Genomic DNA, 13,067 nt, shown 5'->3' with positions numbered 1-13,067 from the left:
AGTGAAAGAAAAACTCAAACTCTGAAATTGATATGGGTTTTTAAAAAATGGCATCTTTCTTTTATTTTGTATTTATTTTGAGGTAGTGGAGAGGTGATTGCAGTGTTCCCACTCCACATACGACTAAGAATAGTTAACATTTACAACAAAATTTGAGACTGTTCACAGAGAGAAAGTCTCTCCACCCCCCTGCCCTCATGTAGGTGGCATTTTGTTGTGTACCACTATGTTTAATGTACTTATTGCATTTGCTGCTCCTCAAGGGAAAGATTTTCCTTTGCAACAACCTCCTTTGAACAGGGTATGTTCTAATGCTCAGCACAGTTACAAAAGTGACTGTTGCAAACTGTGCATACTGCGTGTACTACATGTGAAGCACAAAGCCTGTTTAGAATTTATATGGTGATGAAAACTGACCGGAGAAAGAGTAAAACATAATGGAAACGTTAGTTACTATATTTATGTATGTAATGTTATGCAGAGTAGAATTTCATACTGTACAAGGAAGCAGAGTTGAAACAAATCCGTTCTTTACTGTGGAGGTGGGAATTGCATCAAGTGCACTTCAGCAAAGAGGTCTCAGAAAATTGATCTTGGTGCCTTCCTTTACTGTGGCAGAATTTTTACTACCTCTATGAAGACACTGGTGGTAGCCTGTTGTAGCCACTCTGTACCAGAGTGGTTGTGGGGATAGAAAAAGGTGCAGATTAGCTTGATGCATGTACATGGTGTGAAAAATGAGGTGACAGTACTGAAGAAAAGATATCTGAGCCCAGGGATTGAAGCTTAAGTGCTGTGCAACCATAGACCGCTGCCATGCTTTAGTGTTTCATAAGTCCTGTCATCTGCTGAGCATCATGATGTAGAACGTTATATCCAACATTGTCTGTTTTCATCTGATTCAACATATGGGATTTCTGATCCAATCTCTGCCCCGAATTGGAAGCTTCCTAGGTTCCAGGGCCGTGACTCCTCCGCTAACCATAATTCCATGTACTGCACTCTAATGCCTTTGATCTCATTTTCCACCTGAAGTCTCCAGACGTGTTCTCAAGGACTCTGTTGTCCTTTGCCTTAAGACATTTTTTCAAAGCTTAGAAGATAGTTAAATACTTTAATACCTGACTCCTCTACGAGAAGACTAGTCTCCCTCAAGTTTTAGTATTATCTTTTATAGATGTAGGTTAGTTTAATGGTGTGTAGATAACAATTTAGAATATTCACTAGTGTGTGCTTCAGAAATAGTTATAGAATAGTGTTTGTTACTGGTTATTGCAATTTAATGCTGTTTGTAGAGTTTTAGAACTTCATTAGCCTTTGACTATAGTATTTGATAATAACCATGTAGTATTTTTTGTCTAGTTTATTTTTCAGTTAACTTTAAGGTTTCATTGTGGCTGAATGTCCATCCTTTAAGAAGTGTTTGGAATGTGGGCATAAATTGCCCCCTCAGGATCCTCATCTTTGTGTTTACTGCATGGGTGCTGCCCATTTGGATACACAGTGCTCTTTGTGTTCCTCATTTAGTGCTAGAGCTTTACAAGGTCACCGCAACAAATTGGTGGTGAAGGGACTTCTCTCTGTATAGACAGGGATGACTATCATTGGTCCTGCCTCTTCTACCTCCCCTGCCAAGAAACAAGACAGGGCATGAACTTCAGATGAGGCCTCAGACAAGGAGAAGGTGAAGGAGAAAGGCAAACTGAAAAGAAAAATATCCTTCTGTATCTAAACAATCTTCAGATCAGTCAGTTTCAGTCGGGCGCTCACTGAAATTGGCTTGGAGACTGGAACTGACAGCTTCTCGGTCCCAAACATCCCCCCCTCTGCCCTGGTTTTCTCTGGATCTAATGAGCCCCAGGTTGCACTCTCCAGTCTTGCAGGAGAAAAGATATTCCAGGTCTTCTTCTGTAGCTTCATCTACCCGATCTTAAGAGTTTGACAGAGTACTATGTAGACAGGTCAATGAGAAAGTTCTTGAGGATGCGAATTCAGCTTGGGGTTTTGTCAGTACCGTCCTCTGGGAAAAGTATTGACCTTTAGCTATCCCATCCCTGCCACTTTCACTTGTCGCAGTCCATCCCTTGACTCAACAGTACTGTGCCTCTTTCTGTGCCAGCAGTCCTGTTGACTTCGCCAACAGCTTTGTTATCCCTCTCAAGTCTGATGACCTCAGATCAGGAAGGGACTTAGAACTGCAGTGTTAGTGTCGACCTCTGAGGAAGAGTTTGACCTGGAGACTCTCTGAGCCATCTTTTCCCTTAGGGGTTTCAGCACTAGACATCTCGGTTCTGAGGATACTAGGAGTCTGGGGTTTCTCTCTCTTCCTTGGATTTGGAGAGATCCTTAGTGCCAGTGGCAGCTTTGGCCTTTGAGGTAGTTGAAAATGTTTTGGGTTTACCCAAACAGAAGACCCTTTCTCAGAGGTCAGTTTCACCCAAACCCCAACTGGATCCTGTGACTCCATCTTTCTGTCATACTGCCAGACAGGGACAGTCAGCATCACAAGCTTCTGGAACTCCTTGCTAGATCACCTCCCAGTCTGATTCTGAACCTTCTGTATCCCTAACAGAATCCATTAAAAAAAAAAAAAAACAGATGTTCAAGTGAAAGCGCACAGACTCCTCCCCAGAGTCTGTCATGGAAGATACAGGTCTGAATGAGGGCAAGGGTTCACCCCGGTCTCCCTAAGAAGACATCATCTTTGGTGAAATTCTTGAGCTTATGAAATGGGGGGGGGGGGTGATCCACTGAAGATCCCTCTCCAAATTAACGTGCATTACTAGAAGCCTTTGGTTCTGGCTCAGGTTAATTTTGGATGGTACCACCCATTGATCCCTTGGCTGATCTTATGTCACAGTGGGCTTGGAATGACCCTGTCATGGTGGAGCCCATTCAGAGTTGGAGCTGTCTGAGGAGAGTTCCTCTGTCCATCCCCTTAACAGGGAGTCTAGAGCATTGAACTGATTTTGAAAACTGGCATACTCAATCGTGACCTTTGCACTCAGGTCATTGAACTCTCTTACTTATGTTGTCAGACTTCAGAGGGAGTTGACTAAAATAATTTCCAAGTCTCTTTCTGGAGTTTTGCCTGCTGATGTTCAAAAGGCTGTGGAGACTCAGCTTTCAGCACTACAGTCAACTTCTAATATAGCCATGCTTTTCATATCCAGTGCAGCTGATGGCTTGGCCAGAGCAGCAGGCACAGATCTTAAAGTCAGATGACATGCCTGGATGCATCTTTGTGATTTTACAGAAGGCTTTAAAGATAAACGTGCTATACGACAGCACCTCACTTTTTTGGGTCCAGAGTTAGACACTTTGATCAGGAGCCAAAAGGATGGTAAGACACTGCTGTAGGCATTCATTTTTCTGCCCCTCAAAAGACTTGTTCAAGGAACCAGAAGGCAGGAAAAAAATGTGGTTTTGCAAGTCAGAGTTCTGACCAGGATTCATCTGGCAATAGACCTCCAAGTGACAGGTGTGGAGGGAATTCTATTGGATACCACATAATCAGGACTTCCACTTTTTTGCTAGGATCTACTTGTGTTCTAACCGAGTGTGTTTCTCAGCTGATAAGTATATTTTTTGGCACTTTTAAACTGTTCAGAGTTGAATAAAACAATAATTGAATTCAGTTCAAAATACAGTTTGAATAAATTGCATTTGTTTAAACTGTATCTACTGTAATATTGCTACACACTCATGTGCTAGCTTGCACTGCACTTGAATTGTTTTTAGTGCTGTTTTAGCTGCTTTTTTGTAAAAAAAAAAAAAAAAAAAAAAAATTCTAAGCTGGTTTCCTGTCTTTCCTTTAACTAGTCTAGTCCAGATACAGATTTGCTGTATCCCGGACTGTTTGTAAGCTTCTGAGCCCTCCAAGTCTTTCAGTGTTGGAGGGAAGCCTTCTAGCTTATCATTGGGAGCGGTAAGCAACTAGGTAGCCTATCTACCACAAGAGGAGTGGTTTTTGGTCCAGAAATTGTAGTTTATTGGCCGTTTGGGCAGTTTTTTCCATCTCTTTCAACTTTCTGTTTTAAAAGCCCACATTTGCGCTTGTTTCCAGAGTTTCCTGTAACTAGTCTAGCCCAGATAAAGATTTGCTGTATCCAGGATGGTTTCTAAGCTTTTGAGTAGTGCCAAAGTCTGCTCTTTAATTTTTCCCTTAGATCTGCTAGTTCTCTCCTCTCCTGCACTTTTACTAGCTTATTAGTCTAGCACTTTACCAGACTTCCTGTAGCAATTGTTGTAATACACAAAAGTGCTACCAGCACTAAACATTCTACAAGAAAGCAGCTCCAGTACTTATTAATGCCCACCCCTCCAGGCATGTCTAAAGATTAGTTCCTTGTGCTTTCTCCAATTAACCTGGTGAACTTGGGAATCCTGAGGCAATGTAGTAACTGCCTCATGTACACAGACAACCCTCTCCTCTTACCTCCCAACGCTCAGACTTGCGAGAGATGCACTTGTGTATCCAAACTGGAAGCCACGCACTCTCCAGCCAAGACTGGAATAGCTGGTCATGAGGTGAAGGTCAACACTTGCACCACACCACATGGAACACATAGCCCTCCAGAACACACACCAGCACTGCCTTTACATAAAAACACAAACCACACACCCACCTTCGCAGAGGTTGTCAATAAAAATCTACCCAAATAGCAGAGATCTTCAATGCAGAAATGCACTCTACCACCACAGCACAACACTAATCATGAGACGCATAACTCTGTTAAACAGTGTGCCACTCAACTAAAGCCCCTAAGGCAAAACAGCATGCCCTAGACACTAGTTATAGGTGACTCGATAGTGAGGCACACTGATGTCCCACTCACTAGGTTGAATAAGGAGAAAGTAGCAGCTGCCTGTCAGATGCCAGGATCCCCCACATAATGCACGCACTCGGGTCCTTAAACAGCAGGTACATTGTACATGTGGCTGTGAATGACCTGAGATATGTACCTCCCTGGACTACATGAAAAGAGACATGGAGGAGCTCTCTGATTATGAAGCCCAGGCGGGTATGACCCTTGCCCTGAGCAGCATCCTACCATCACCCAGAATGATACCACAGTACAGGCAAAAAATTGATTTCAACAATTGGCTAAGTTTCTGGTGTCATTCTAAGGGGAATCCAGTAACTGTCTGCCTGGGATGACATGATTGACAGACCTGAATGTTTTACCAGAGATTGCCTGCATCTGTCACCCCTGGGCTTCCGGATACTAGCCAAGGCTCTTGCCACCCCTATAGTGCCTTTTTTAGGTGGTGTTCCAAAAACCAGATTACTACCATAACAGCTACAAACAAATGCAATCTGAGAGTCATGCTGCTCAATGCTAGAAGTCTAAATCTCAAAATACACTTGCTCGAAGCACTCCTTAAAATGGAGAACATCGACATTTGTGCTGTAACAGATACCTGGTTCAAGACAGCAGAAAGCACCCCTGCACTACCAGGCTATAACTCATTCCACACCTTTCAGCCCCAGAACTTGGACCGAAGCTCCAGAAGCAGTGGTGTTTCCATATTCATAAAGGATGCGCACACATCCAGACTAGTGGCTCAACATAACGTATCAGAGATACTTCAGGTGCATCTAACATTGAGTAAAACAGTGATTCAGGTCGTAGCCTGCTATAGGTCCCCAGCCATGTCCCAAGACTCACACTCCATGTTCTTAAGCACCCTGGAGAATATTAGGGGCCAACCTAACACTCTCATACTAGGCGACTTCAACTACCCCTCCATTAACTGGATAAACAACTTGTGTACCAATACACTTGCCCAATGTTTCCTGGAATTCATGAATTCCAATGCCCTGGACCAGCTCGTTCTTAACCCCACTAGAGGTAGCAACATCCTTGACCTGGTCATTACTAAAATGGGCGACCATTGCTCTGCACCAATAGTCAACTCCTCCCTGGTTAGATCCGACTGCAAACTAATCACTTTGGAAATCCACCCCCCCCCCCCTCTGCAAAGGTAACCACCATGAAAAACTTCTCCAAAGCTAACTTTGGGCTCCTAAAAACAGAGGTGGCTAACTTCATGGCACCCATGCAAGTAGAGAATAGTTGCATGACCACCGAATCATACACCAATGCACTGTACAAGCATGTACACATGCATGGATCTCGCCATACCCAATAGAAACAAGACACTGTCCTCCAAAAAAGGGAAGCCAATCTAGTGGTCCCCTGCTGTAAACAAACTCTGCAACAGAAGTGGGAAACTGATGGCAGAATAAGGTGAAGTCCCAAGACTGTAAAAATTCCCTTATCAGCCTCCACAAAAAGTTGAGATCCCTCATCAAATCTCTTAAAGCTAGCTATGAAAACAAAATTGCAGCAGATAGTAAAGACAACCACAAATCCTTCTATAGTTATGTAAAGAATCTCCATGGCAATACCCAGATTTGCTCTGCGCTACTGCACAATGGTACCTCCTATACCGAGCCAACAGATATTGCCAATAATACTGACCGACAGATTCAGTGCCAACTTTACCCCCCCCCCCAAAAAAATACTAAACACAATACCAGTAGATTGCCAGGCACCTAGTATTACTGTTGCACAGTTTAAAACAGCACTGTCCAGTGCCAAGAATACAGCTTCTATGGGACCTGACAATATCCCTGGCTGTGTTCTACATGAGCTACAGAGTGAACTGGCACCTCACCTGTGTGCCCTGTTCAATCACAGCCTCACCTCAGGCTTAGTCCCTACTGAATGGCGCACTGCTGCAGTCATCCCGCTGTACAAAGGCGGAGTGACTACAGACTCTGGGAACTATTGCCCATTAGCCTGATGAGTTTGATATGCAAAGCTATGGAATGCGTCATCATGGACCTAATAAATAAGGATATAGGGAATGTCCAAACTCTGAATCTCAAAGAGTTTGTTTTTTTGAGGGGTAGATCATGCTTGCTCAACTTGGTTGACTACTTTGAGTCAGGCACCAGAGCTATGGATGAAGGCAAGGTGGTTCATACAGTCTAACTTGATCTGGCCAAGGCTTTGATACCATTCCCCACTCAGGAATCCTAGAAAAACTCACTAAGCTAGGCATCATCCCCTATATCACTAGGTGGGTTGCAAACTGGCTCACAGAACCCACAGTGTGAAAGTAGCTGACTCCAAATCAGACTACTGATTAGTCATGAGTGGAGTCCCACAGGGTTTGGTCCTGGGTCCTCTCTTGTTTGGTATCTACCTCTCTGAAGTCCAGGCCAGCACGAAGGGTCTCTGGCTGACAAAGTTCACAGACAATTGCAAGTTGGGGAGCTGTTATTAACTCCCCAAGTGATGTTGACATCCTACAGAATGGCCTTACTGAGACCAATAACTGGTGTCAGAACCATGGGTCTTAAGCTCAATGCCAAGAATGTGTCATTTCCTTTGGGAAAAACCCAGTTCTCATGAATTACCACATCGATGATAGTCCACTGAACACAGGTGTTATAAGATATCTGGGGAACACAGGTTGACAGCAACCTCTCTCTTGATCACCACATTGCCACTTTGGTGAGAAAGGCCTTCTGTGCGGCACATCTCATTACTAAGAGTTTTGCATCCAGGAAGAAAGAGGTCATTGTCTCCTTCTACTCTTCCCTCATTAGGCCAGTCATCGAGTACAATAATGCCCCTTTTGGCATGTACCTCACTGGACATCTGCAACAACTGGAGAGGCCGCAAAAGTACCTCACAAAGAGGATCCTAGACCCTAAAACTTGCCCTATATGTACAGACTCAAAAAACTCCCAACTATTCTCTGTCTCATCACCTACTTAGAGGCAATGTCTGCTTCACTTACAAAGCCATGTCTGACCGAGCTTTGTTAGAAATGCTACATCTAAAGAAATCCCAATCCCTCTGACCACATGCTCCAAAGACCTCAACTTCATTACCACAATCAACAGAATGTACTGGAGGGACAGTTTCATAACCCAGAGATTGCCCATGTTCCCATACATGTCAAGCAGAGCACCTCGCTGACCTTCTTCAAGTGAAATCTTGAGTGGATGGGAAATAGAAAATTCTAACCAGGGAGGAGTTCACTGTTGTGTAGAGCAGCGGTCGCCCATGTTATTATTTACCAGGTCAAGGATGTTGCTACCTTTAGTGGGGGTAAGAATGAGCTGGTCCAGGTCATTAGAATTAATGAATTCCAGGAAACGTTGGGCAAGTGTATTGGTACACGAGTAGTTTTCCCAGTGAATGGAGGGGTAGTTGAAGTTGCCCAGTATGAGAGTGTTAGGTTGGACCCTAATATTCTCCAGGGTGCTTAGGAACGTGGAGTGAGTCTTGGAGACATGGTTGGGGAGATCTATAGCAGGCTATGACCTGAATCGCTGTCTTACCCAGTGTTAGCTGCACCTGAAGTATCTCTGATGTGTTATGTTGGGCCATCAGTCTGGAGGTGTGTGCATCCTTTATGAATATGGAAACACCACCACCTTTGGAGCTTCTGTCCAAGTTCTGGGGCCGAAAGGTGTAGAATGAATTTATAGCCTGGTAGTGCAGGGGTGCTTTCTTCTGCCTTGAGCTAGGTCTCTGTTACAGCACAAATGTCTATGTTCTCCATTTTTAAGGAGTGCTTCAAGCAAGTGCATTTTGAGATTTAGACTTCTAGCGTTGAGCAGCATGACCCTCAGATTGCATTTGTTTGTAGCTGTTATGGTGGTAATTTGGTCTTTGATACACTGCCTGAAAAAGGCACTATAGGGGTGGCAAGAGCCTTGGCCAATATCCAGAAGCCCAGGGGTGACAGATGCAGGCAATCTCTGGCAAAGCATCGAGGTCCGTCAATCATGTCATCCCAGGCAGACAGATACTGGATCCCCTTACAATGACACCAGAAACTTAGCCAGTTGTTGAAAATCAATCATTTTCTGCTTGTACTGTGGTATCATTCTGCATGATGGTAGGATGCTGCTCAGGGCGAGGGTCATACCCACCTGGGCTACATACTCATAGACCTCCACCATGTCTCTTTTCATGTAGTCCAGGGAGGTACGTCTTGGGTCATTCACACCCACATGTACAATGAGAGACACCTATTTGTACATGTTGTTGAGAGACCCGAAGGCGTGCGTTATGTGGGGGATCCTCGCACCTGACAGGCAGCTGACTGTTACTTTCTCCTTATATAACAGAGTGAGTGGGACATCAGTGTGCCTCATTATCAAGTCACCTATGACTTAATGTGTTGGGCATGCTGTTTTGCCTTAGGGGCTTTGGGTGAGTTGCACACTGTTTAAGAGAATTGTGCGTCTACTGATTAGTGTTGTGCTGTGGTGGTCAAGTGCATTTCTGCCTTGGAGGTCTCTGCTGTTTGGGTAGATTTTTGAGAGCCTCTATGAAGGTGGGTGTGTGGTTTGTGTTTTTATGTGAAGGCAGGGCTGGTGTGTGTTCTGGAGAGCTATGTGTTCCATGTGGTGTGGTGCAAGTGTTGACTTTCTCCCCTTGACCAGCTATTCCCGTCTTGTCTGGAGAATGCGTGGCTTCCAATGTGGATATTGAAGTGCATCTCTCACAAGTCTGAGTGTTGGGAGGTAAGAGGAGAGATGGTTGTCGGTGTACATGAGACAGTTGCTACATTGCCTCAGGATGCCCAAGTTCAGCAGGTTAATAGGAGAAAGCACAGGGAACAGTCTTTTAGACATGCCTGGAGGGGTGGGCATTAGTACTGGAACTGTTTCATTGTAGAACGTTTAGTGCTGGTAGCACTTTTGTGTGCTACAATAATTGCTACAAGAAGTCTGGTAAAGTGCTAGACTAATAAGCTAGTAAAAGTGCAGGAGAGGAGAGAACTAGCAGATCTAAGGGAAAAATTGAAGAGCAGACTTTGGTACAGCTCAGAAGCTTACAAATGGTCCAGGATACAACAAATCTGTATCTGGACTAGACTAGTTGTAGGAAAAGCAGGAAAAGCGCAACAGTGGGCTTTTAGACCAGAAAGTTGAAAGAGATAGAAAAACTGCCCAAATGGCCAATAAACTACAATTTCCTGGCCAGAAACCACTCCTCTTGTGGTAGATAGGCTACCTAGTGCTTACCACTCCCACTGATAAGCTAGAAGGCTTCCACATGAGAAAAATAGTGGTATCTGAAGTGTATTTGATCCCAACACCAACACCCCTTGTCTTTTCACATCCCAGCACTGGGGTTTGTCAGAAGGGAACTGGGTGGAGACTGTAGATGCCCCTGACGTCCAGGTCTGCCCTTCTCCCTCCCTGTTTTAAAGCAAGTCAGTCACCGCAGACACTTCAAACTTTGCTTGGGCAGTAGTTTTAGGATGGATAAAAGTGCAAGGTGTGTGGAACACCGAAGACAGCGGCAGGCACACAAATAAGAGAGATCCTTGCCCTGATCAAGCCACTAAACTCTCTGAATCATATTTGGCTGCTGTTACAGACAGTACCATAGTCATGTGGTACATCATCAAGTGTGGAGAAACTGAGTTTTGTCCCCTCTGCAGACTACCCATGTTATCTTGGGATATAGCTTCACAGCACAATTTCACTCTACAGCCATACGGCATTCCATCACAGCAAAGTTGTGCAGTGGACAAGCTGAGCAGGACAAGAGCAAACTGTCATAAATGGAAGTACTATCTGGGTCTTCTGAGATTTGATCAATCCATGTGGAGTTTCTCAAGTAGACCGTTTGCCTTCCCTCTAAACAATCAGCTGGCAAGATTCTGCTCCAGGACTCCATCCAAGAACCTGGAAGGCAGATGCCTTTTACTTTCCTTGGACAGCAATGTTCCTGTATGCTTTTCCACACTTTCCACTAATGTCTAGGGCACGTCTGAAGATCTGGAAGGAGTCCCCCCAAGATCATTGTGGTGACTCCCTTCTGGCCCAGTTAACCTCGATTCTCCCTTCTTTTGGAAATAGTCGTGAGCAATTACCACAAGCTTCCTCGCAGACTTGATCTACTTGTTCAAGAACAGTGATGTTTGATGCACCCAAACAGCAATCAACTTCACTTGACTACCTGGATGATAAGGTCTTTAACTTCTTAACTCATTGCAGCTGAGTGACCCCTCCATCTGCATTTACATCCTTCCGATGCCTCTAGGCTTCAAATATTGCTTCTCCACGTTTGTATTATTAATTCCAAAACCATGGTACATACAAAGTATTAAAACATTTCATCTTTAAAGCTTACACAATGGGAAACACAAATGTATTGATTTATAACCTCTGTCTAGTGCAAATGAAGAGAGGTTAGTTGCTGTTCATGTAATATTTTTATTTTCATAAATGTCATCTTTTTCTAAATGTCTTGGCAATGAAGTAGCACAGAAGGAATTGTTTAGATTCAAATGAATGCTCTTAGTTGGATAAACATGTTGCTGATAGTATTTGTCTAATTTGAGTGATTGTTGAGATACTATAAGTTGTTAAAATATTGCAAGCTTATTAGTTATTGTGATTACTGTGACTTATAAATTCTAGTTTAAAACGTGGAACCTAAAGAATACTAAGCAAAACAAGGTAATTGCTGTAAAACTGGAATAAAACTCCAATATGCTGAAGAAAAAAAGCCCAACGTCAAGAAACGTCTTTATTAAAACAACAAAGCTTTCAAGCTTTGTTGTTTTTAATAAAGAAGTTTTTTGACATTGGGCTTTTTCCTTCACCTAAAGGATACTACCACAATAAAAATAATTAGTGTTTAAAAGAGATTGCCATTTGCACTTCTTTAGTAAGCCCTATGATTGAAGAGCAATGAACATTGGTTTGAAATCTGAGGACATAATTTGATTCTGTCAAAAAGCTTAGGCTCTGCGTATTTACCTACTGGAAGCTATGGTGCAAACTTCCAGAGCTCCACTGGAAGCTATAGTGCAAACTTCCAGAGCTCCACTGGAGTGATTGAACTAATTTCCTTTAGGCACCTGATTACTGAGGACATGTAGCAGGTACTAAATTAGGGAAGAGGGCCTGCTACTTGAAAGTCATATATTAGCAAATGGAAAATGTTGTCTATTTGGTGCCAACAACGTAACCTAAACCCATTCAAGGCTAGTTGTTCTCTGGTTTTAAACTGTTTGTGTGAGTTACCATCCTATGGCCTTTACTATTCCTTTGTCAAGTTTCATTTATTGACCATTTCAGCATGTCTGCCCATGGATTAGCCGGTTTTACTGCATTTTCATTTCAAAATATTTTTGAAAGGGGTTTTGCATAAAAGACCTCCAGGAATACTGATGGCCCCTCCTAAGGATCTTAATTTTATGATAGAGCAGCTACACTTGCTCCATTTGAACCAGCTAACCTGGCTGACTTGAGGTCCTGGACATGGAAATAGTTTTACTGATTGCTTTGACCTCTGCGCAAAGGGTATCTGAGTTGCAAGCTCTTATGATGAGTCAACTTTTTCATTTTCCACAGGAACAGGGTTTCCTTGAGAGCGAATCCTCCTTTTATGCCTAAAGTGGCATCGGTGTTTATTTTATACAAAAGTATTAATCTCTCCATTTTTCTTTCCTGAACCCCAAAATGAGGGAGAAATGATACTGCATACATTTGATGTCCACATTCAGCTCAGGTACAGTCTTGGCAGAACTAAATTTTTCAGATCTTCGGATCAATTGTTCATTTCTTGTGAAGGTGTTAAAAAGAAAAAGGGGGTGGGGGGACTGCCTGTGTCAAAACAAACTTTTCAAATGATTGTTTAAGGCTATTACCTTTTGTTGTACTCACCACAACAAAACTATTACAGGCAGGGTCAAGGCCTGCTCTACTGGAAAATGTTCTTGAAGCTGCTACTTGTTCATCTGCATGTACTTTTGCAAAGCACTTTAAGCTTCATTCCTTCTCTAGATCTAGCTCAGGCTGTGCAAGGGCCATTCTCCAGGGGATTCTGGATTCTTCGCCTTCCACCTCCCAGATGTAATAAACTAGGGTAATCTACCCATACAGCTAAGGCCACTGCAGCAGTGATCAGTATGATGAACATAGTACTGTTGTGTAATTAAAATTTATCATTAACAGTAGATGTTCAAATGATCACTGCTGTCCCCATTCATCCCCTTTGTTTTTGTTGTGA

General features: G+C 43.3%; 1 protein-coding gene across 1 annotated transcript in view; it reads left to right on the top strand.

Annotated features, from left to right (window-relative positions):
* Positions 1–13,067, top strand: part of SNX30 (sorting nexin family member 30) — a gene marked incomplete in the record, with an annotated part of 1,404,645 nt that overhangs the window by 1,035,059 nt on the left and 356,519 nt on the right.

The sequence above is a fragment of the Protopterus annectens genome, chromosome 2.part0 (genome assembly GCF_019279795.1).
Source record: "Protopterus annectens isolate FY-2018-M chromosome 2.part0, PAN1.0, whole genome shotgun sequence".
Classification (NCBI taxonomy): Eukaryota; Metazoa; Chordata; order Ceratodontiformes; family Protopteridae; genus Protopterus; species Protopterus annectens.
The sequence above is the reverse complement of the archived record's forward strand: the minus strand, read 5'-3'. Positions and strand labels throughout refer to the sequence as shown.